General features: G+C 49.5%; 1 protein-coding gene across 3 annotated transcripts in view; it reads left to right on the plus strand.

The window, feature by feature from the left end:
* The first annotated feature begins 17,922 nt into the window (after positions 1-17,922).
* Positions 17,923-23,759, plus strand: part of SPTBN1 (spectrin beta, non-erythrocytic 1) — a 114,752-nt gene continuing 108,915 nt past the window's right edge. The window contains exon 1 of one of the 3 annotated variants that reach the window (XM_064650938.1): positions 17,923-18,151. The gene's annotated coding sequence lies outside the window, so the exon portion shown is untranslated. Of the gene's footprint in view, positions 18,152-18,574; positions 18,674-18,848; positions 18,976-23,759 lie in introns of those variants that run through there. The other 2 variants (XM_064650939.1, XM_064650940.1) reach the window with 2 other exon arrangements.

Genomic DNA, 23,759 nt, shown 5'->3' on the forward strand with positions numbered 1-23,759 from the left:
CAAGAAACACGTCTGTAAGCAGTCTGTCTCCTCTGAAATAGTGTGGATCCACAGCAGAGCAACAAGTATGACATGCTGCAGTGCTGTCACTGGGACTGCCAATCCACCTCAGCTGTGCCTGCTTCATCACCGTTGGTGCAGGCCGTGGTGCAGCTGGGGATGGTTTGCCAAAATGTTTGGGTGTCATTTGTCCCTCACACACTTCACTTGCAGCAAACACCTGGAGTGGAAGCAGCAGGTACCAACAAACCAGTGCATTGTGTTCTCCATGTGAGACAATGCGTTCGGAAAGGGAACAGCAGCCCCTCACTTCAAAAAGGAAATGTGTAGGGGTCAGGTTTGGCTAATGAGGCATTGTTAATAACAATGAAGCAGCTGGCCTATCCAAAAAGTGCTTGGGCATGGAGAATTCTTGGAGTGGGAAGCCTGTAGGGCTGTGGCACAGGGCTCTGCCGTTGCCTCTGGAAAAACAAGTTTGTGAGTTCATTATTCCATGGCAGAACTCTCCCTAGCACCTGGGACTGCTCCATGCTTGCAGTGGGAACTCTGAGGTTGGCTGCTTTCCAGTGCTCTTGCTCTCCTGTTCGGGGTGACCTTCCAAGGAGGAACAGGCCAAGCTGGATTGTTCTGTGGACAAAGGCCTGTTCCCGTGCTGTGGGACTCCGTGTGCTGCAGGATGATCAGCCACTTCACTGACCTCACTTCCTCCGCCTTCCTGAGGGCTTTAAAGCATAACCCAACAACAGGGACAGCACAGTCCTGCTGTTTTAATCACCACCCCGTTCCCTAGTACTCTGCTGAAGCAGGGGCACGCAGGTAATGGATATTTTATTCCAGCAGTTCGTGTGTATTGAGCAATATATTTCCCTACTTATGTGTCAGAGCCTGAAAGGACGATCCATTTTTAATGAGCCACACCAGGCATGGCTGATGTGGAACCTTAATTTTAGACACACGTTTGGGGTTCGTGCATCAGGGGACACTGTGAATGGCCATGGTGAGTTGGGATGACATGAGGAGTGTGTTGTTCTGGAAAACCCAGGCACAGGTAGAGGTGCTCCTGCTGCTGCCTGAGTCCCAGCCCGTGGATATTGCCGAGCAGGAGCTGGTACATACATAATGTAACAGCCTGTTCCAGCTGACCCATTCTGGAGCCTCTGAAAGGCTCAGTTCCCTGCAGGCAAGGACTAAAAATAAGTCATCTGAAAGGGGTACTAGCTCAGCTAATTAGCAGAGGAGCAGAGCACTCACTGCTGCACTGAGAAGTGTGCCTGGTTTGCTCCAGCCCAGCTGGGGGTGCCTGGATCGGGAGGATCCTGCCCCAAGTGAGCTCCCCAGTGCAGCTGCTGGGGTGAAATGAGGAGCTCTCTGCTTGAGATCCAACCTCTCTGGCCAAATCCACAGTCCCTGATGTTCTAGTGGTGCAAAGCTTGTGTGAGCCTGGCTTGGGGTCTCAAGGAGTGATTCCTTTTCACCGAGGTCAGGGATCCAAGTCCTGACCTGCCTGTGTGGTGATTGAAGTCTGTTGTAGTGCATCCCACAGTGTTCTGGGGTACAAATATGAGAGGGCAAACTCAGTCAAGCCAGGCAGAGACAGAAATTCAGTAAGAGGAGCTTTTCCCAGCTTCCTTTGTTGTTGTATCCCACTTCTTTATCTGTTCTACTCACTGCAAAGCCACAGTTCCCTTTCCATGCTCTGCCCTGTTAATTTGGGGTGCTGTGTAGCCGTTGTTGTTGTTGTTTCTCCTAATTCTGTTTGGTTTTATTTTTTTTATTATTGTTTTTCAGCAGCCAAGGAGAACTGTCAAGTACTACATTTATGCTGATTGCAAGTGGCAGAGCAATACCACCAAGGCCTTTGTGCCCCAGGAAATCACTGGGGCCCTTTATGGCTGCTGACTCTATTCATCTAGAAGCACCTTTTTGGAATGTTCTCCTTCCCCTGCCAGTTGTTTATTCATGCATCAACAATGAGGAGCAACTGAAGGTGAGCTTACTCTAGCACTTGTAATCTATTAAAATTAAAGAGCTGTGCTTCCAAGAATTGCACTCTCCTTCCCCAAACAGCAAAAGAAAGGACAGACCAGAGCAGAGTGTACCAGGAGATAGGATATGAACCTCCTTCAGCTCCCATAATTAAATACAGAGATTCACAAGATCAAAGGGCACCTGGGTAGATGAAAAGAAAAGCCTACATGGAATGGATCCATCTCCTGAGCAGCTTCCCATGGATTAGAATGATGTGAAGCTTTATCAATCAAAGCCAAGATGAATGGCTGGGGTTTGAATGTGTTTGGGCAGAGTGCACTTCTGGCTGGAGTTGAACATAAAAACTGTGGGACTGACAGCAGTGAAACGGGGTGGGAGCTGTCCTACACCTGGCTCTCAGAGTCAGGGAGAGTCTTTCCATCAGCAGTAGGTGACACTGGGGGGAAGTTGTGTCCCCAGGATGAGTCTGAGCCAGGCTGGAGAACCACAGGGAGCGAACACCCTGGGTGCAGGGGCAGGGACAGGCAGTGGGGAATCGGGAACTTTCAGCAGTGCTGAAACAAGTCCAAGCGCAGGAAAGGGCAGTGAATTCCTGATTCCTGGGAGCATTGGAGCACGGACAAACCCACACCTGGAACAGGTGGGAGTGACTCACTGGGTTTCAGTGGGAGCTGAGGCTGTTGGGCCTCATGCAGGGGCTGGGCCAGTTTAGCAGGAATTATTTGGGGGGGCACCAGTGAGAGCACCTCTGCTTGCCCAGGGAGTGTTTTCCAGTGCAAGAAGGCTCTTACTCCTGTTCTTGAGATTTCCCACAATGCCAGCCGGGTTCAAGGCACTTCAGCATCCCTCAGAACAGCCCTTGAGCTTCAAGGAGAGAAGGATCTGAGGCCAATAAGCAGATTTTAGAGGAACAACACATACTTGACTTTGTTATCGCAAATTATCCCACACCCTTCCTGCGACACAAGCTGCCATCCCGGTGCATCTGCAGGGTAAACACGTGTCCATAATAATTGAGTGCTTATGCCCTGCTTTGTTAAGCCCTGCTCTGGTTCAGAAGTCACCAGGGGTAAGTAACCCTCCTGGAGCCAAGCGAGGTGATTGTACCTCATTTACATTTCAATGTCTGCACTGCTCTTCCAGTTCCCAGCTCCTTTATGGAATGGTGATGGTATCTGGGGACTGGGAACAAGAGGGACCTGAAGGCCTGTGTCTGTTTACTGAGCAATTTCCGTGGCAATTAAAAAATCACATGGCTTTGAATTTACATGGGACCCTTGAAAACCTTCTCCTCAGAGGTGTAAGCACTTCCAGCCTTGCTGCCTTGCCCTGTTCCCTATTTCCATGCACACTTTATCCCTGGGAGTGTAGGAAAACGTGTGTGTGCAGTGTCCTGGTGGTCCAGCCTCTGGTGCCACCCTGAAGGATCTGGCTTGGCCGTGGTATGAGTGATCTGGCAGGTCTGTGCTGAATCTCTGAACAATATCAGAATATAATTGATATATAGAATAGCAGCTAGCAATGAGAACAGATTGCCATGCAAGGAGCAGGAATGTTAAGGTTGGCAGAACTTTATGGAACTGAGATGACAAATTGATTACTAGGGCTTGCTGCTAACTTACAGCAAATTAATCTTCAACACTTGGCTAGGCCTTTGCTGGTCTCAGAGGAGCTGGATATCCATCCCAACATCCATAACCCTCAAAGCCCGTGGAGCGGTGCTGCTGGTTGGGATGAGGGAGGGGTCACTTGGTCCCTGGGAATGCTGCAGAACCTCCCTCTGAACTCGGAGCACAAACCCTGCAGACACTGAACAGGCACATTTCCATGTGATGACAGGACATCTTATTGCAATTACTTTGGAGGGACTAAGAGGGATTTGGGAGGCTCCAAACAGTCAGGAAAAGGACGGAGAAAATTGGGTGTGGAGATCTCTCACGCATTTCCTCAGTGTTTGGTGCGTGACCGTGACTGTGATTTATTGTGCCTGAACTGCAGTGGGAGGTGGAGGATCCCAGAGCTTTGGGTTCCAGGTCAGTCACAGGTAGATCCAGATCCACAGAGGGCATTCACATTGGGTGAGCCCCCTTTGTTCCACCTTTTATTTAGGATCCCAAGGCCTGCTCTCTATTCCATTTTTCACCCCTTCTGCTGTTTCTTACCAAGCCATGGGTTTTTTTTTTGCTCAGCAGGCTGCAGGTGGGTTAAATATAATTTACACTAATTTCTTTCTCTCATGGCTGTTAGAATAACTTGGCCTCCTCCATTAGACAATGCTTAGGTATTAATTGCAGGGTGATTAGTTTGCTCAGAAACGTTCCTTGTTTGCACAGCTGAGCTGTGCATCTCAGGAGATGGTAAATAAATGCTAGCAAATATCAGAGATGGACTTCCAGGCATAGCAATCCATGTACATTGGTTCTCTCTGGAAAAGGGAGGGCAGGACAGTTGGTTTTGGTTAAGGGAAATTCTTTCTAGCACCACTGGAGGTGGGCAAAGGAGCAGTTTGGGGTGAGAGCCACAGGGCTGGCTTTGAGCAGGGTAAAAATACCCAAGGGAGCTTGATGTGGCTGAGCATTTCCTGAACAGAGCTGCAGGAGAGGGGAGCATCTGGTGGGATTAATTGCCTGTGATGTTCTGGAGGTGGTGGCTGAGTGGGAATGGCTGCAGCAGAGCAGAGATGAGAAGGGTGGGAACAGGTTTGGTTTTCCCCAAAAACTAACTGGTAGAGCATCTCAAAACCTCTCGGAGGAAAACCCACGTGCAGAGATTGTCTTGAGACACCGACATCTCCCAAAAGCTTCAGTTGCTGAGAAGACATATTATGGAAAGCTTAGGTGTCTGTGCCAAGAACTGACACAGACACAGTGTCTGAGGCTCCCAGTTCCCCTTTTCCAGTAGCTTGTGAGTGTCAGATTTGAACTCTGCAGATGAAGCATCTTGCCCTCGGTGTCAGACTCAGGTTGAACTTGGGTTAGCTTTGAACAAAGGTACTTCAGCTCTTCCTCAAAACCGAGTGTGTCCCACATTATATGACATTTTTTATAGATTGGTTAAACTTTATTGACTCGCTGTTCAGGAAGGCAGTTACCACAGATGTGTGATTTGTCATTCTGTGAAAGTATCCTGAATTTAGACACTGTAAAACCTCAGTAACACCACCACCTACCAGGGAGAGGCTTGTTAGAGTTCGTCTGTGGGCACAGAGCACGTTCTGGCACGGAAATCCTTCCTCCAATTCCTGCTCCAGGGACAAAATCTGGGAGGTATAAAGTGCAGGGAAGCACCATTTCCTGCCCTCTCACTGCTCCCCGGTGTGGGAGGGAAAAAGAGAGGGCTGAGTAAGCTTAGCTGGGATGGAAGGATGGAGGGAAGGAGACAGCACTTTTAGGGATGTATGAGTGCAGGGTGAGGTCTGGTGGAGTGGAATTTGGTAGGTCAGCATGGCTGAAACAGGTTTCATGAAGCCTGAGCATGACCAGATAAACAGGGAGAGAATTGAAGCCGAGTGATGAGGATGAGTGGTGAGGGTTAGGGAGCACCAGGAAAAACAAACCAACCCAAACACCAGCAGAGACGAGAAATGCAGAGTTAAAAGCAGAAAGGAAAGGTGGGGAGAAAACACAGTACCTACTTGTTGCTATTAGGGATCACTTTTCCTGGAGGCAGACAGGAGGCTGGGGCCCACTGGGAAAAATAGTGTGTAATAGTTCATCACACTGAAATTGTGCAATCCATGGAGGGGGGAGAGGGCTGAAAACTTCCATCAGAGGAGCAGTTTGGTGTTTTTTATTTGTTCTGAGGGGGTTTTGTGTTTTCAGTGAGGAGGGTAAGTAATCACTGCAGCAGTGTAAGAGGCTGCATAATGAGTGAATAATTAATTCTCCTCCTCTTTGGGCCCCCAAGTCTCTGAGGAAGACAAACCTAAACCAAGATGTAATCCAGTTTACCCAGAATTTATTGCTGGTGAAAGAAATGAGGGATGTTGTGGCCTATGTAAGAGGGGAGGGAATTCATGCAATTATTCCTAGTTAGGGAGTCTCTGTTCCTTCAATTCTGGCATTTCTACCTCTGCTGTGCTTGGCCACCTCTTCAGTGCTGTTCCTTGTGGAGTCAGGTCAGCTGCAGACAGGAGCAGAAGAGCTGTCCCTGCCTTGGTGGCAGCTCACTCAGGTGTGTTGGCTCCTGTCTGTGGTGCCAGCCTGGCCTGGCAGCGTGGGCAGCACCAGAAAAGCCGGAGGAGGGATCATCCAGGGAGGGCCCAGATCTCCCCTGGAGTTCCAAGGTTGACAGGGGCCAGATGATTCTAGAAAGTGCTTTTGGCTCTGTGCCTGCTTGGTCCCATTTCCAGCCTTCCCTGCTGAAGGGAAGCTGATTGTGTTTTCCGGGCAGATGCTTGTCCATGGGGACAGAGAAGTTCTCCTGCAGCAGTGAGTGATGTGATGCAGGAACAGGGGGCAGAATAGGAAAGGCTGGTGGAAGAGAAGGAAATCTCATTTTTCTGCCAAACGTGATGCCTTGAAGTATGCCTGGATGAATGAAATAATTTGGGAAAGCACTGGAAAACCTGTGGGGGGAGTGCTGGCCTGCAGGCTCTGAGCGGTGGCACAGATGACATGGGGATCTTGTCTGGGGCCTCAGCATAAAACCCAGAGCCTGCTGGCGTTCTGGGAAGGGGTGGGAAGTCCCAGGCTGTGTCTTGGGTGGAGACCTGTTGGCTCTGAGGAGTGGGAAGCAGTCCAGGGGGCTGGGGCCAGCTCCATGGCCTCTGCTATCTCCTGGCACGGAGCTCCCTCCTCCCGGCTCCCGCAGCCAACGCGGCTCCCTCGCCGCACCCGGGACAAACAGGGGGGTTTGCCTGGAAAATCCAGCCAAAGCTGGCTGGGATTTTAAGAGATCTCTGCTGGACTTAGAGGAAAAGATGTCCTGATTTCTGCAGAAGCCAGGGGGAAGTTCTGCTGAGCCCCTTGGCTGGTGCAGAACCGCTCCGAAGCAACGCCAGTGAAAATCTGGGGGGTGCCAACAGTGTGGAAACCCCACTGTGCTGCTTCAGCATGGGCCACCATTTGGGCTGGATTTTTGGCTAAACCTTTAGAATTGGGAGAGTTGAAGAGGTGCTGAGAGAGGGAAGGGAGGGCTGTGACTGAAGGGCTGTCAGAAGAAGGATCAAACACAGGTCTGGGTGTGCCCTGGGAGAAGCAGCCCTCTGGGATCCTTTCCACTCCCATTTCTCTCAGAGTTCAAGGCACTGGAAAGGCAGACTCTCTTTTGGTTTTTGTCCCTGACAGTTTTCTGAGGAGATACACAGTGAAACTGTGCTGAGACATGGCAGGCTGTCACCTGGGAGCACCTCTCTCCCTTTCAGCTCTTCTGGATTCCAGATAATTCCATTTCTGTGCACACATGAGAGAGATTTTGTCCAAGAAACTGGCTGAGGCTCCCAGATCCAGCCAGGACTGTGAATGAATATTTACAGCTCTTGGAGGGTTCTCCCCGTGATGGTGCATTCAAAGCACACAAACATTTTGCGGAACACATAAAAAATTGTCTTAAAATCACTTTTTCATGCCGCAAAAATCTTACTCCTTTTAAGTTCAGGCAAGGTGTTAATATCCTTGGCTGACTGGAAACCTCTCAAATACCTTTGACATCTCTCTTGGCTGTGCTTCCTGCTGGATCTGCCAAGCATTCTTTCGATGTCAAGGCCTGGATTTATATGCTGGAAAGCACAGGATATTTTGAGGGCACGGAGTTAACCAGGTTTGCACAGAATGTCCCGGTTACGTAAAAGTCATATTTGAAAACGAAATCGATGCCTTATGGGAAACCCTAAGGATGGAAGCAGGGAGAGAAGCAGATACAAGCCCAGGCCTGGCTTTGCAGGAGTCTCCACCCTCCTGTGCTTTGACCATGACCCAGGAGGTTCACGGGCACCATTGCAGCCCTCACAGTTTCAAATCCCCAAATTGCATCCTCCTGGAGAGGAGGGGGATTGGAATCCTGTGAGACTGAAGAAAAAAAGAAAGGCAGGTGAATTTCTATATTTGCCTTTCAGGGGTCTTGGATGCATTTTTAAAGCTAAAAAAAGACAATAAACTTTATTTTTTCTTTGCTGGGTAGAGCAGCACAGCCTGTCAAGAGATCTGAGCTCTAAAACATTCTGATTCTTCTGATTTATCGTTTGACTCCGGGAGCAGGGATTTCAGAAAAAAAGGTCAAGTGTCTTAAAATCCCTGATAAAATGTGAGTATGTGTATATGGAAGGAAGAAATTGAGACTTTTAACTATTTTAAAAAAAAATTTACACTAAAAAAATAATTGTTTCTGAGATCTGATGGCAAATAGCAAACAAACAGTCTTTTTGGCACCTTTACAGGCACAGAGAAAATGTGAATACCTTGAAAGATGGAAGCTTGTGGTGGGGCCCCAGAGGTTCTGAAGTACAGGGGTTTTACCTGTTGTCATTATGTGCACAAATCAAGTATATTTGTGATACCTTTATCATAGTTTAGTTAGTGGAGAGTAAGATATTTCCAAACAACTGCCCTGGAATGGGAACTGAGGTTATTCTTAGTTTTCCTGAACTGGTCTGATTGGAACCTTTGATGAACTTTTAAAAAATATATTGAATATGCCTTTACAGAAGCAGATATGGATTATTGCTAAGTACATTCCATAATGGAAAGTCTCCATTTTTAGATGGGTGTGGATCCACCTGGAACATGTCTTTGTTTATTTGTAGGATTGTTTCCTGCTTTTCCTTATCACAAACTTCCAGCTGGGAGTTAAGGAGGCACCTGTGACGTCACCCAGACTGAGGGATGAGAAGAGACCTTTGTGTCCATGCCTGGAAGGAGCTGGAAAACCATCCAGAGGTATGTGGACTTCAGCTTCCCTCCTTCAGCTCTTAGTTCAGCTCCACTGAAACACGGGGGATAAGAGCAACAACAGCCCTGGACAATTTCACAGGGATTTTTAGCCTGGTTTCACATGGAATTACACATCTGGGTCTTTGCTTCCCCAGTTTGGAGCTGCTGACTGAAGTCAACACTTGCACTTTTAACAATAATGAAGTTCTTACCAATTTCCTGAAAAGAGGAGTTCAGGGAGTTCAGAGCTGGATTTGCACATTTTCCCTTTTGCCCCTGGTAAATCTTTGGATCCTTTACCCATTCCTCCTGCCTAAGTTCTCTGAGGGGTTTTTGCTGAGGATTTAGGAATCATAAATGGCACAGAATTCAGCGTTCTGCTTGAAGAGGAAAGTAAGTCTTTATTTGCATTGACCTATCAACAGGTGACTTGAGTGTCAAAGGTGAAGTGACTGAAGTGTCTGTACATTGTTTTTTAGGACTAGAAGGAACCTCCATGATTGTTTAGTATTTCCATGGCACAGGTCATCAAAGCTCAGGGAGGAATTCCTTCATCTAGCTGGAATTTCCTCCTAAAGCCACGGGATCACCTTCACAAATATGTTTTATTCTGGTATTTGCTAGAATTCATGTGCTCTCAGTGCATCCCAAAGGGAATGGTCCTGATAGTTCATTACTCACAGGGGTGAAAAAACTTGCACTTTAGTTGTGGTGAATTTCTCCACCATCACCTTCAGCAGGTGGATCTGGTGCTTTCCTGATGGATTTGAGCCCAAAGTGTGTTCTGTGTTCAGCACATGCAGAACTGGCTTGGCCTCTGCTTGAGAAATTGGAATTCATGCCTTGATTTGATAAATGACATACTGGAGCTAAACTAGTTTTGTACTTCTGTCTCATCCTTTCCCTGTATTAAGCTCCTTTTTGTGTCTCAAGAGTAGCCCTCAGAAGCAGGTGCAGCAATCACAGGAACAACAGAAGTAGTGTCATCCTTTTCTCCTGGAAAACAAAGGGGAGCAGGAGAGGGAGTTGACCCAGATTCCTCCCTTGTCACAGTGTCAAAGTCACTTAGGAAGATTTCTGAACGTGTCAAATTTTACATTACTCTTCTCCTACCTAAATCTGTAAGGGAAACAGTGATAAAATGCATTTCAGTGATCTTTCTGTTAGTTGGGCTTCTGGAGATAAAGCATTCCAGTCTCTCCTAAGGCAGAAATCAGCCTGGGTACGATTCCCAGGGCTGATGGAGTGACCCTGCCCTTGGCACCCTCCAAACTGCTGTCCCTGGGTGCTCCCAGCTCCATGGGAACACTCTGCAGGGGGCAGTTTACCCATGTGCATTCATCTGGACCAGGGAATTTTAAAAAAGTTGCCATTCTTTAAGCATGGATCTGAACCTGGATCCTTGTTTTCCCATCTCGGCCTCTTTGGGATCTGCTGTTCCCAGCAGAGAACGCCCCGGGCTGCTTTCCTGGTTCTGGGTCAGTAAAGAGCAGCCAGTGTGGAAGTGGGAAAAATGGGAGAAAAATGGGTGAGATGAGACCAGAACTCCATGGGAGAACAGACCAGGAGACTCCTGGGTTCCCAAAGAGCAATAAAGGAATTATTGCCATCACCACCCTTGGACAGCTCGGCCCAGCAACGATGAGAGCTCCAAGCCATGTACCCAATTAAAAGTTGATTAAACAATGAGTCTGGGTTATCTCAGCTGTCCCAGAGTTAGAGCTTCCCTGAGAACACCCCCTGGTCCTACAGGACACACAGCAAGTGTAGCAGGGTCAGTTGGTTCATGATCTGAAGGACCATGATAACAGAGCATGTCTGGGCTTCTGATCCATCAGGGAGGAAGATTATTTTTTTTTAATACATTTTTCCCCTCAATGCTCCATTAACGTGCCTTATTCTGGCTCTTGGGATTCACTCTAAAATGAAACAAAAAGTCACCAAAAAAAAAAAAATCTGCATTTTCATGCCATATTCCTCTGCAGTTACAATTAACCCTTGTTTTCCTTTCCTGTTGTGCACTGTAAATATAGAACTTGCATTCCAAGTGGAAAGTGCACCCTGAATTCTTCCACCTGAATTGGAAGGATGTGGATGACTTTCTCTGTTCTCACCATGGAGCTGATCCAAAGCTCAAGGAAGGAAACTTCCAGCAGGCGTTGGCCTGTGTGTCACAGACACTTGAATGACTTTCTGCCCACGGTGGGAAAACAGAATTTTCCATTCTCTTATTTTCCTTTCTAAAAGGACATGCAGTATGTACTGGGGCATTTTTTAAATTATTTATACAACTGTATCCTGACAAGCTACAACTTCCTCCCGTGTAAACACAGCTCCTGTTTGTTTCTGGAGTGGGGAGCTGTGTTTATAAGGTTGGGGAGGGACCACAATTACTGTGGGCTGTGCTTTTCCAGAAATCCCCCCCTTTATTTTCTCTACAAACTTTGGGACCTTCTCCTTCTGTGGGTTTCAGATCCTTGTACCACAAAATGTGTTTAATGTAACCCATGGCTTTGTTTTTGTTCAACATTGCACCCAATTCCTGCATCCTCAAATGTCCCAAGGAAGGCCCAAACGCTGTGACTTCAATATGGATTTTGAATAACTGTAGACGTTTTTCAGTGAGCTCCAGGGGAAAGTTGCAATCACAAATCTTTACTGGTGTATTTCAACTTGAAATTCCAGCACCAGACTCTTTGTCCCGTGTTAAAGGCAATTTTTCCATTCTAGGCTTCTATTTCCTAAAGGTGATGAAAGCATTGAGGTGTAAAGGAACCTCGAATGTGAATGCAGGGGGAAAAAAGTCAAATTCTGGTCTGTCAGGTGCTTAAAAATGTTCATCTCTTGGCTGAGAAAATCACTGTGCTGTCCCCTGTGTTTGTTCTGTTTTCCACAGACAGCACAAAGGCCCCAAAAGTACTTGGGGATAGGGAAAACCAGCAACCTGTGACTGTACAGGGTCTATTCCCATCAGCTGCCCCCCTTCTCAAACTTTCCTGAGAGTCATTTTGGTATTTTCTTCTCCCAGATACCAGCCTTTTGGATGAAACTGGATTGCCTGCAAATTCAGAAACCCTCTGGATGTTTTTTTGTGAAATCCCAACCTCAGTTTTGCCTCAGAGGATCCCATGTGGGTTTGGAGCTGCTGCTTCCCTGGGACCAGAGCAGACACGGATTTCCAGGTGAGTAAGAATAAGTGTGCTGGGTGGGTCCTTGGGGAAAGATCAGCTTGTTTGGCTCTGTAAAAATCACATTTTTCCTCATGAAAATAACCTGGATAAGAAGTCATAACCTCTGAAGTTGAGGTGACTACTCAGTTAACTAGAAATAAATCTCCAGGAGACAGGATTCCTGGAGAGGAAGGATGCAAGAGGCATCACCTGCTGTGCAAGTTTTGCTCTGGTTTTTCTGACTTTGTTTTTGCTCCTAGAGGGAGAGTGGATTAAACAATAGCCCTCCAACTTGTTCTAGGCTTTGGGAATAACATCCACCCTGGAAGACAGGAATTTAAAGCATTGTGACCTCTGGCTAGTTGTAATAAAGATAAAAGTTGAGAGTAAGAGCCCAGGAAACTATCCCACAATTAAGATTTAATTCTGCAATTCAACATTCCCCCTCAGCCATCCTCTGATTCTGCTTTGTGATGGAATATCTGACAGATGGCTGGGATCCTCTGGACATGGATAAACTGTTATTATCAGAATATTAGCAGGCTTTTAAACCTTCCTCCTGCCTTAGCTGGTGTTGCTAATGAGGCACCAATCTTTCCTCCGGGGTTTGGTACCTTTACAAGTGGGTTTTCAAGGAAGCAGGGAAAGTGTTGAAGTAAATGTTGTAGGTACAGCCTGGCAGGAGGAAGATTTCCCTTCATATCCATTCTGCAAAAGGCTAAATAGTGCTCCTGGTTCTTTTCCCCTTGTGTAAACAAGGTGTTTGGACCTTGATTTCAAGAATTTAGGAATAAGCTTTGAAAAGCTTTTAAAATTACCCCAGAAGTAGAGGGGAGAGGATGTTCTGCAGAGGACTGCTGCTCCAGAACGAGGAGCAGGAAGGTATGAAATACCAGATGCACTGCTTTGGGTTTCATGCAAGGCACTATTTATAGGGTGATCAGTGAAACTGCTCCAGACTGCACTTATAAATAGATGAGCCCACGTTTCCCTCCTGTGCCAGAACTCTCCCAACTGCAGTTCCATGATTCTCTTATTGTTTTGCTGAACGTTGCTGGTGGCTTGTGGACCCATGGCTGGGCAGGGGTGGGGGCTGATAAAATTGTATTTATCAATAGATTCCCCTTCCTAGTTGGCAGATGCTGCATGGACAGTGTATCCAGCCCCACTCTGGGAGTGGTGAGGGAATGTGGGGTCTGTTGCCTGTGCACAGACGAGACTGATGACACTTGAAAACGAGACCTGGGGTTTCTAAGACACTCCAGGACTTTTGCCTGCAGTTTGAAAGCCAGGTTTTATGAAAGGATGACTTGCTGTTTGTGGAGCTCTGAGGAAATCCTGCAGGCCATGCCTTAAGCCCTTAAAATCTGCTTGGCTGCTTTTGACTTTGTTTGTTTGTTTGTTTTTTCCTTTGGCCAGATCCTTTCTATCACAGAATTATGGCCCTGGGAGCTCTTTGCCCACCAGACACTGAGAGAGTGACACCCAAAGCCATCATTTGTGGGATTCAATCTGAGAGTTCACCAGCAGTGACTGCACCTGGATGGGGTTCCACTGGTGTCTGACACATCCCTGCACGAGGTCCAGCTGCCTGGAACTGAATGAGGGATCACAGCCTCAGGAATTCCACCCCAGCATTATTGGAGCAAGGTAATCACCACAGAGAGCACTTAAAAATCTAGTTATGCTGGTGGCTTCTTGGAGCATGTGCTGATGTCTTAACCTGACCTTCACCCAGCTTCAGGTTCTATAGGAAAAGTGGCCATAATGTCAGAGAAGTGAATAGAATCTCAGAGCCAGGAATTTAACTTTTTTCCCTGTAGTGGTTAATGGACTGATGTATGTGACAACTTTGTTTTGTCACATCACACAGACTGTCCAGTGTGTATTTTTCACAGAATCCCAAAATGGCTTAGGTTGATGGGACCTTAAAATTCATCTCATTCCACCCCCTGCCATGGGCAGGGACACCTTCCACTATCCCAGGCCTTGGACACTTCCAGGGATGGGGCAGCCACAGCTTCTCTGGGCAACCTGTGCCAGGGCTTCCCCACCCTCACAGGGAAGGATTTCTCTCTTGATATCCCATCTAAACCTACTCTCTGTCAGTTTAAAAGCCATTACATTTCTAATTAGCTGCATTTCTAATGCACCCAGAGGAAATGGAGGGGTAAAACTATGGTGAAGCACAAGGGAAGAGGATGTTTGGCAACAAGGGGGAAAGGTTTTTGCAGAAAATCGTGCAGATTTTCTTGGGACAGATAAACACTGAGGCTTTTGGACACCTTCCTTCCTCATTTCCCTTTTGGTGCCCACGAGGAAAAACCCTGGTGCATGGACACCTTTAACCCCTGGGGCTGAGCCTCAAACTGCTGCACCACAGAAGGGGCTTTAAGAGGGGCAAGAAACTTTGCATCCTCTGGGATTCGTTTTCTTTGCAGCCATCCCCTCTGACTGGATCCTTCTGTGTGGAGCCCCCAGGACACGAGAGCAGGTCCCAAGGCATTAATTTAATTTTTAATGTGCTGCCTCGCACACGCTGGAGGTGTCTGCAGGGATGGGGTGGTAGGGCTGGCCCCAGCCCCTGCCAGCTCTCACTAATGCTTCCTGTCCCTCCACAGGGCCTCCTGCCAGGGCTCCTCCCGGCCTGGGGATGCTGGCAGGGCAGCAGGAAAAGCCATCTTGCCTTCACACTGTCAGCGTTTCCACCGCTGACTCCGGTGGCGTGGGAAGGAGGCAGCAGCTGGCCGAGGCCAAACCTGTGTAAGTGCCCTGTGCTTGAGTCATTTTCCAGGGTTTGGGATGTTGGGCATGAGGAGAAATAGGCCTGAAGCTCGTGGGAGCTGGTGGTGGAAAAAATGGTTGAGAACAAACACTGTGGGCACGGGGTAGGCACAGAGCAGTAGAATAGAGAAATAGGATTTTCTCAGCCAAAGAGTATGGCCAGATCTCTGATGTGCAGCCTGAGAGTGGAGTTACTAAGGGTCTGCATGTCCCTGCTGGCTCTTCCTTCCAGCAGAAGCCCTTCCTCTGTCACACACACATTCCCTGTGGCAGAAGACTGCCAGATACTGTGCCTGGAGATACCTGGCTGAGGGTTAATTCCTGAGGCAGAGCTCTGGGCTGGTCAGCCTTGGGAGCTGGTTGTGGAGAGCAGGGGAACCAAGGGTGATAATCAGGCACGTTTCTGTTTGCAGTGGCTGTTGGGAAACAGAAATATCCTGGGAAATGGATCCCAGGGAATGCTTTGTTACAAAGTGTTGCTGAAGGTAATGGTGTAACAGTGCTGGGTGTAACCCAGATGATGAGGAGAAACAGAGTTCTGTGAGGAAATGTTTGTGCCAGAGGAGCTTCCAGGCACCTTGTGCACATAGTGAGGAAGCTGAGTTTTCCCTTCAGGCAGGTTGTTGCCCATCTTTGATTTTCCTCTCAAGAGCCTGGCCAAGTCTGCCACGAGACAGAGCAGCAGTCTGGGTCTGTGCCTTTGAGCCGTGCTCTGTCTGCAGCCAGGAGAGAGGGGTGGAGGGCAGGTGTGTCTGGTGGGAGGAACGTGCCTCAGTCACACTGGGAACCTGTGGAACTGGAACGCTGGTAGCAGAGGGCTCTTCCAGTCTGGTGGTACAGCCAGGAAGGATTTCATTGCAGTGTGAGTTTCTTGGGGTGTCTTCAATGTTCTCAGAAATTGCCACCATCCTTCAACAGAGTTTTTTGAGTTTTAGTATTGCCTTGGCAATTGTGACTCTTAGTATCTCATCTAGATGTGCTGCTGTTGTTTCTGCTTGGAAGCACCCTGTGCAAATTCAAATGTGGCCCTTGGGGACGTGGTTTAGTTGTGGTGGGTTAATGGTTGGACTCAGTGACCTTAGAGGACTTTTCCAACCTGAACAAGTCTACCATTCTAATTTTGTTTCATTTTATTTTTAGAAGTGCATTAGATTATTTCAACTAGGATTTATTTTTAAGTTATCTCTCAGAGTGTTTGCCTTGACACACCTGTGCAGTGTTTTCCCCTTGGAGAAGGTGTCAATTTGCACATGGATATATTTCTGTGGGATGAGCATCAGACTATATTATTGAGTGCAGTGACTTGGTAGGTTTTCAAAACTAAAAAAAAAAAAAAACAGATTAAGTCCATATTTTCATGGGCAAAACGTGTGTAAGGGAAAAAGCCTTGGGCTTCCCAAAGTAACTACAAAGTAACAGCAGAAGGGGAATGACTTTGCCCAACTTGTTGCTTCCCCTTTCGCTTCATTTAACAACAGTTTCTACCATACCCATTCATCCCACCCCTTTCAGCTTGGTTAGTTGAGAGGGAATGTGGCCATCAGTGGGGACAACCTGTTTGTCTAACTGGGATTACTCACTGATATTGGGAAGTGCTGGTAATTAACCTGGTAATTACTCCCAGATGAGTTGTCACCAAGCTGGAGGTTTGAGCTTTGTAACACTGTGAGTGGAAGGTTCATGCTGAGAATACAGACAAATAGGTTCAGTAATTTTCAAAAATTAAACCATCATCCTTTCTGTCAAGGCTGGAGATGCTGCTTTTAACCATCAGCAGCAAAATGTCTGCACCTGCCCCGTTCTTTACCAAATGTGGGCTCTGTAGAAAGAAGAAAATGACTGTTAATAACTGGGATAACTGGTTGGAGCCCACAATGCCCCTGCTATTCTGGTTCCAGCTTCTCCAGGCGTTCATTCCTACCCAGTTATTTCCATGGGAATCAATGGCCCACCCCTCTTTGAGCTGTGGGGGTTAAGACAGACACAATCCTAAAATACGCGGCATGTTCTCGCTCACTCCCAGACACTGCAATCTTCTGTCCCTGCCAACTTGCTTGATGGATATTAATAGTTGAGTGAAGGGTGATTTTTTAGGATGTTTCTTAATATCCTAGCATTTGAATATAAATTATATATGTATTTATACACGCATTTTTGCTGCATTCCCAAGGACTGGATATGAACCAGCACGAGTGACAAACATGGAAGTATGTTCCTATCGAGGTTCTTGTAGGCTTCCTGGTGACAGAACATTTCAAAGATCCTTTCTGAGTGCCAGAGGAGCTTTTCCCAAGTTCGAGGGGCTTAGTCCATTTGGACTCCCACTGGAAATCAGGCGTCTGAGGAGCTGTAGGGAGGTGACTCTGGGGGAGCAGTCTTGGAAACCAACGGAGGAGAAAATATCCAAAAGAGCCAGGCTGATAATTCTGACAGGCTGGAAATGAAGCAATATTCCAGAGATTACGCCAGGAAGTGGATATTAGTAACTTTGGCAAAGCATCTGAGTGTGGAGGGGCAGGAGCCAGATAAGGAGTTTGAGACAGGCACAGAGGAGAGGAACTCCAGACTGCAATTAAAGAGTCAGGAGTGAGTGCGGGGATGAAGAGCAGGGAAAAGGGAATGATAACTAAGGAGGTGAATGAATCCAGTGGTTTGTTGATTCCTGAACAAAGGACATGGATAGCTATGAGTGAGGGGCAGTGGACGGGAGGGAAGGAGCATGGACACGGGGAGGGTGAGGACACACATGGATGGGAGCAGAGGGACCAGGATTAGCACAGGAAAGGTGAAGCAGCAATGTCTGCCTCTGACCTTGGCCGTGCAAGAGGGACATGGGGGAAAGAGGAAAGGCACCCTGGCTGTGGGATAGCAGTTTTCTCTGGAAAGACAGGCAAAATCCTGCCCAGGAAAGGAGGAGAAGGGAAAGTGCTGCAGAAGGGCAGCCGGGGTCGAGTTTCAGGGGTTGCGTTACACTGTCAAAGGGAGGCTGTTTATGTGGGAAGGTGGCAGGACTGGAGCGGGAGAGGGTGACTGCAGTGGAGGAAGTCAAAGCCGGGATGGGGTTTCCACCAGGAATGACAGAGCAGCGGGAGGGAGAGCAGCACTAGAGGAAATGGATGCTGGGGGCGAGCCAACATTGTCTTTGCGACAGGAGCGGGTGTCAGAGGAGGAGGGGCGAGAAGGCTGGAGAGACCCAATAACCAAATAAATGTTCGGGAGAAGGGAAGGCGAGCCGGGAGCGGCTGGATAACACCCGCGGGAGGCTGTGGGAGCGCGGGCCGGCGGAGGGGCAAGACCTGGCGTGAGCGCAGGGCAGGCCCCGCAGCAGCAGCAGCACAGGTGAGGGTGCCCGGGGGATGCGGGGAGATGCGGCGGCCGTGCCGTGCCCCCCGCGCCGCAGGGTCCGCAGGGCAGGGGTGCGGGGCCGTGCCGAGCCGTCCGCAGGGCAGGGATGCGGGGCGGGGGATGATGTGGGGCCGTGCCGAGCCGTCTGCAGGGCAGGGATGCGGGGCGGGGGATGATGCGGGGCCGTGCCGAGCCCTCCTCAGGGCAGGGGCGCGGGGCGGGGGATGATGCGGGGCCGTGCCGAGCCGTCCGCAGGGCAGGGTCCTTGGGGCGGGGGATGATGTGGGGCCGTGCCGAGCCCTCCGCAGGGCAGGGATGCGGGGCGGGGGATGATGCGGGGCCGTGCCGAGCCCTCCGCAGGGCAGGGGCGCGGGGCGGGGGCTCCCGCGCTGTCCCCGCCCCTCGCTCGCCCCTCTCTCCGCGCCGGGCGGAGCACACGCAGCGCAGCGCCGGGGGCTGCGGGCACCGCCGGCACCGCCCGCCCTCCGCACCGAGCGAGAGCCGCGCCGCACGGAGGTAGGGCCGGCCGGGAGCCGGGCACCGGGAGCCGGGGGTGAGCGCGGAGCGCGGAGCGGGGAGCGCGGAGCGGGCCCGGCGCTGTCAGACGCGCGGCGGCCCCGCCCTGCCCGGCCCTGCCCTGCCCCGCGGGCCCGGCCCGTCCCCGGGGGCCGCGGCCGCCGCCCCTGCCCCTCTCCCTGCCTCGCTCGCTCCCTCCGCCGGCCGGAGCCGCCCGCGGAGCCGCCCCCGCGCAGCCGCACGCCCGGTGCGGTGCGGAGCGGAGCGGTCCTGCTGCCCTGCGCTGCTGCCCCGGAACGCACGTAATGCCCGAGCGCTGCGGGAGCCGGGGCGGGGGGCGGCGCGGGGGGCGCGGGCACTGACAGCGCGGCCCCCGCGGGGCTTTGTGTGCGGGAGCGCTGCGGGGCTGCGGGCGGGGGTGCGGGGCTGCGGTCCGGGAGCCGCCGCTTTCCCCCGCCTGTCCCCGCGGCCGGGGCTCCCGCAGTGAGCGGCGCGATGCGTGGGGCGGTTCGGCCGCTCGGGGCTGGCTCCGCTCTTAGGTGGGTACAGGCCTGATTTAACAAAAAAAATATGGCAGACTTGTGCTAGAGACACAGACTGCAGCAGCGCTGAACGCCGCGCTCAGGGCACCGCGGCGGCGGGGTTAGTCAGGAGCTGATGTTTTTCCTCTCGGAGCGATAATACAAAAGCAGAGCGGGGCTGAATTTGTGATGTTGGTGTCTTAATCGCGAGTAAAATTGTTTAAAGGTGAGTAGCGATCTGTATTTCTGTATCGTACTCAGCGTTGTCTGTAGGTATAAATGCTAAGTGTTCAAAACCAGGAGCAGGATTGCAGGGAGAGGGAATAAACTGTCAAGATCCGGAGCGTTCTGTACATCCTTCGACCTCTATTGACAGGATACGAGCATTATGAAACCTGCTCACTGAGCAGTTCGGGAGAAAGACTGGAATTCCCGCAGCCCGGCATCCGCTGACAGGCATCTCGGGAAACAATGCTCCCCGGAGCCGGGGCTGGGGAGGCAGGGCACGGAGGGGAATCTGTTCCGAGGGATATCAGCCCTGTGAAAATGTCAGGGGAGGCTGTGACTCCTCGGGCCACTGCAGGAGGAAGGACTTGCATATGCTCAGCAGGCTCTGGAGAGAGAGAGGCAGGAGATGAAAATGCAGTGGGATCAAGGGCTGGGAAGGTGGGTGACGGCAGTGAGATGTGATTTCTAAAGAACTGATATTATCCTTCGGAATTCTGGTTTTTCTCTCTGTCTGTCGGTAACGCAGAAATGGCTGTAATGATGCCTCCATGACTTAGCAGTGGTTGTGGGGCCGTGGGGAGGGACTAGGGGCTGGCTTCATGTGTCACAACCAGTGCTAGATAAGCAAAAAAAAAAAAAAAGAAGGGAATATTTTGTTATTTCATGCAGTAGCATAACCACGGAATTACCAAGGAGCTCAGGGTCTGGAACACCACCCGTTTGGGTTTGTCTGTAATGCAGGTTAAGTGCAGCAAATGACACTCACTAAAGCAGGATGCAGCATTTTGGGATAAAATAGCAGCTCGCAGCAGTTGTGTGGCAAAAAGCGTCAGAGGTGCTGTTTCATCTCCGTGGTGGCACCGATCCTGCAGCTTTTGGGATTGCTTGCTGTGTGTTCCTGAGCCCTGCCTGCATCCAGGAGTGAGCAGAGAGGGGTGAGCCCCTCACGTTATGTGTGTGTGAGCCCAGGACGCTGCCCCTGGGCAGCACAAACCGTTTCATGGAAGATGTCTCCTTTTCCTTCATCACATGTAAAATGGAATCAGCTGAACCCCCTGTATGGGATGGGCCTGGAATGCTCGTGTGCATTACGTCACCTGACTAAGGATTTATTTTTCATGTGGGTCAGTTACAGCATTTCACATCTGTAGTTGGATTATTAAATTATTGTATTTCATTAGCAAGGAGTGCCTGGACATCTTCTGTGGAGCACGGAGGGAAAGCTCTGCTCATGCAGATGTTTAAGGCTCGGGCTGCAAAAGTTATTTAGCCCCTTAATCTCTATAGGCACCTAAATTCCTTAGTCATCTGATCTGGGCACAAGTGCACAACCAGGACAACAGTTTGTCATTGCCCGTTAGCCATGAGTCAGCTCCTAAATCCTGCCCAGGCCGGTGGCTGTGGCCACAGGCCTCCTGCTCCCCGTTTCCTGGGTCCAGGAAAACCTCTGGAAGTGGTGGAGCCCCAGGGGATGGATGGAGAGCCAGGGCGAGGAGCCCCCAGCACCCCTGGGACCCTGGGGGGTTGTGTAGGAGAGTAGAGCCTGGGAAATCCTGGTTAGACCAGGCCTGTGCTCGTGGTTGGAACTGTGTGGATCCATAAGGGATTTTCTGGCACACCAGCTCACACCGTGGGCTGCTCCTGTTCCCAGCTGATGGAGCTGCCAGCACGTTAGACCCTTCCCTCTGGAAGCTCCTGGCAGCTTTCCCAAGTCAAACCAACAGGAATCTGGCCTAGAGATATTAAATGTGAAAATCTGGTTGCCTCCTCTTGCTTTCTAGTGCCTTTCCACCTTGGAAATCACCTCGTGTTGGGCTGTGCTCACCAAACACCACTTGTCTGGTGGAGCAAGTGTTGGAGTCACATGGCACCGAGGGGGGTGTGAGCCCTGCTCTGCAGAGCCTGTGGCAGAGCCTGCTTTCCCTACTGCTGGGTTGTTGTTTTTTTTTCCCTCACATCTGGTTTTCATTTGTCAGACTTTTATTATTGCTCTTAAAATGATCTGTTGTGAATTTGTTTTTCTAATGAACACGAATACAACGTTGCAGCAGTTACAGCTGGACCTCTCCAGGCTTTGCCTTCCTTTAATGAAAAAAGGGTTTCAGAGAGATTACATGGTAAAAAAAAAAAAAAGAGAAAGACACAATAAAAATTCTTTTTATGCCCAGTAGACCCCAGCTTCTTCAACAGCTTGATCAGAGTGATACAGATCAATTCTACATAGACTTAAGCAGACAGGTTTTTTTCTATTTCATCCAACTTTATTTCATTTTTGTGTGTTGTTAATCCCAGACATATTTTTTTTACTGACCATTCCTGATTAAAAAAGCCCAGTTTTGCATGGAAAAAGCTTTGATGTGTATTGTTAGGTGATGGTTGAGTTCATAACAGATTTTATGGCTGGGGGGTTGTGTCTGGAAGTGTTATTTCTGCTTGTAGTGAAATGTGTGTGATTAGCAAAAGATGTGCACCAATGTGTAATCTTTGTGCTCAGGGATTGTGAACATCTTCCTGTGGCCAAGGGCAGATTAAGGTTGAGGATTAAATTGAGTTATTGTTTTTCAGCACCATTAACATTTTTCTCAGCCTCTTCTCTGTGAGGGTTTCTCTCGTGGAATGGTGAAAATTTCAGGATGTTCTTACTTTTTCACGTCTTTTCGCTTTCCTGATGCTCTCTTCATGCATTGATTATTTAACATATATATATATTCTTGATATATTGCACAAACTCATATTTATTTCCGAGCTGCACGTGTTTTATCACACCAGAAGTCCCTTTGGTGTGTCACCACTGCCACCAGAGAAACAAACGACACCGTTGTGCAGTCGCTTTTATTTCACCATGTGCTGAGTATTGGAACTTTAAAAAGAAATGGTTTGATTTATTCAGCAGCCCCTCACCCCAAGAGGGCAGAGGGAACAAAAGAGCCCCTCCATGTGAAGCCCTGGAGGCAGCAGGTGCTGCCCCACACCTGTTGGACACTGGGAATAGCCTGGCTGGTCATGCCCTTGGAACAGGAGAGGTGTGCCATTAACACCCCGTCCTGGGAGCTAAAAATACTCTGCCATGGAACTGCTCACAGGTAAATGTTCCACATTTAGCAGGTTTGCTGTTTGCTGGGATTCCAAACAGGGGCTGTTCTCTTTTTGGGGCAAGTAGCCAGGCCTGAAGTTACACCTGCTGAGCAGTTTGCCAGGGATGTGTGAAACACATTCAGGAGTGATGTTCCTAGGTTTGGTCTCCTGGTTTTTGCTCACACGTAAAGCTGCACAAAAAGGGAAACCACTTCTCCTCTGTTCAGGGAACATGGATGCTGTGTGGATCAGAGGAGCTGTGGGCTTGCCTTGGAAAAGAATGAGGAGCAAAGTGCTTGTATTTTATTTTTGAGACAAGAATAGAGACTGACTGAAAGCTCAGTTTGACTGGTGTGAGCACTGGGTTTGGTTTTGTTGATCATGGCTCAGTTCAGCTGTGGGGAGGTGGGATATCCCTGAAATGGGCAGTTGCTGCTCCCTGTGTGGTATGTGGGGTCTGGAAGACACAGAGTTACAGACATGGAAAGATTTCTGGGGTGGAAGATGTAACCAGAGACAAGGGATGCAGAGCTGGAGCAAAGCAGCCCTGCTCTGCTGCCCAGGGAGGGACTGGCACCCAGGCTGATGGATTGGAAGGAGCCAACTTAATGACCAAAGGGAGTGAAGTCCCCCTGTAGAAGTGCTGGACTGGCTGTTGAGCTCCTTCCTGCCCTCAGTCCAGAGGGACTCAGACCTTTCCTTCTGGCTTTTGTGTTTTCACTTTGCCTCCAGGTTTGATGAAACAGCATCCCGTGGGGGTAATGCCTGTGCTATAAAACCCCAGGGGCAGGGCTGCAGTGGGGTGCCTGTGCTGGTCAGGAAGGATCACAGCCCACCCCAAAATCTGTGGAGTTCTGTTTTCCCTTTGCTCCCTCCCTTGGAGCCGTTATTCCCAGAGCTGGGTGGGAGGTGCTCCGAGGTGACGCAGAGGTTCCTCTCCAAGCCTGGCCTGGCTTTAAGGTTACACTGATTACCCAATTTATCCCAGGCACACATTTTTCCCAAGCCAGACCTACAGGCACCTTTGGGAAGTCTTTAATTTTCCCTGGGGGATTCAGCCCCTGTAGTGTCCCAAGAACGTGGTCAAGGTCTTCTAGGAGACATTGTGTACACAGATCTGCATCTTTTGGTTCTGTAAGTTCCTGCCTTTTGTTCTGAATTAATCCTATTGCTCTGTGGGTTGATTTATTATAGAATGACATGGAGTGTCTGCTTTTGACTGCTACATGATAAAAGGGAGCCTTGTGTTTGGAAGGGCAAGG

This window comes from Pseudopipra pipra, chromosome 3, assembly GCF_036250125.1.
Source record: "Pseudopipra pipra isolate bDixPip1 chromosome 3, bDixPip1.hap1, whole genome shotgun sequence".
Lineage (NCBI taxonomy): Eukaryota > Metazoa > Chordata > Aves > Passeriformes > Pipridae > Pseudopipra > Pseudopipra pipra.